Consider the following 1,324-nt stretch of genomic DNA (forward strand, 5'->3'; position numbering starts at 1 on the left):
TGATTTCATTGTTCAGACAAACTGAGCACATATTTTGGTGGAAATACCAAGGAGGACATCCATGGGTGCAGTAAAAGGGGACAGGGACCTTGGCATAGGGGATGGGTGGGAGGAGGCCGTGGTCATCACCGTCACCTGGGCACCTCCCCTTCCTTTGTACAAAGAACCGCACTGCATGGCACAGTTAAAGCTCCACGAACGCTGTAGCTTTGCCTGGTCGTGCTGGGCTCCGCATGCCGGTGGCATGCCAGAAAGAGGGGCTGTAGTCCTGGCAGGGTTCTGACTGGTTACCACAGGGAGGGAGCGTGGTTGCTACATAATGGAGGCAGGAAAGAGTGTGTCCAGAATTCAGGGGACCTACTGGGGTCCCTCTTGGTGCTTGCAGACCTGGAGATAACCAGGAACAAGCAATAATAGGCATAGTTCCAGGGCAGGTACCTGGGACTCAGACCCTTAGGAAAGAAGGAGTGGCGAGAGCTTAGACCAGTGCAAGAGCTGGCCCAGGGCGCTCTAGAAAGGGCGCTAGAGGAATGTATTAGTTTCCGGGGGCTGCTATAACAAATGGCCACAGGCTGGGTGGCTTATGCAATAGAAAATGATGGTCTCAGAGTTCTGGAGGCTAGACATCCAAGGTCAAAGTGTTGGCAGGGTAGGTTTCTTCTAAGGGCTTATAGATGGCCATCTTCTCTTTGTGGTCTTTCCTCTGTATCTATCTGTCTGCCTGAATTTCTCTTCTTACAAAGGCACCAGTCATATTGGATTAGGGCCCACCCTAGTGACCCAATTTTACTCTAATTACCTCTTTAAAGAACCTCACAAAATAGCCATATTGTGAGGTTCTAGGGGTTAGGGCTTCAACACATGCATTATTTGGGAACACAACTTAGCCCATAGCAAGGAGATTCATGATGCCTATTAATTATAACCTCAGGACCAATTGGCCCAGCAGGAGCTGTAGCCTATTCCACTAATCCTTCTGTTGTGTGTTTATTTATCTATCTATATAAACCCCTAATATGCAAATAGACCGAACAGCGGAATACCCGAACAACTGGTTGCTATGATGTGCACTGATCACCAGAGAGTGCTTCTTGGGATCATGTCCCAATAAACTACTTATATTTATTTATTTACTATTATTATTTTTTATGAACTTTTTGTCAGATTTAAAATCTTTATTGTTGAAAGTATTACATATGCCCTCTTTTCCCCCCATTGACCTCTCCCAGCTCACCCCCGTCCCCCACTCCAGGCCTTCACTACTTGCATTTAAATCCTTGTGCCAAGATCTGCTTCTGGTGGGAACCTAAGTGAAGACAGCAAG

The sequence above is a fragment of the Myotis lucifugus genome, unplaced genomic scaffold (genome assembly GCF_000147115.1).
Source record: "Myotis lucifugus unplaced genomic scaffold, Myoluc2.0 scaffold_597, whole genome shotgun sequence".
NCBI lineage: Eukaryota > Metazoa > Chordata > Mammalia > Chiroptera > Vespertilionidae > Myotis > Myotis lucifugus.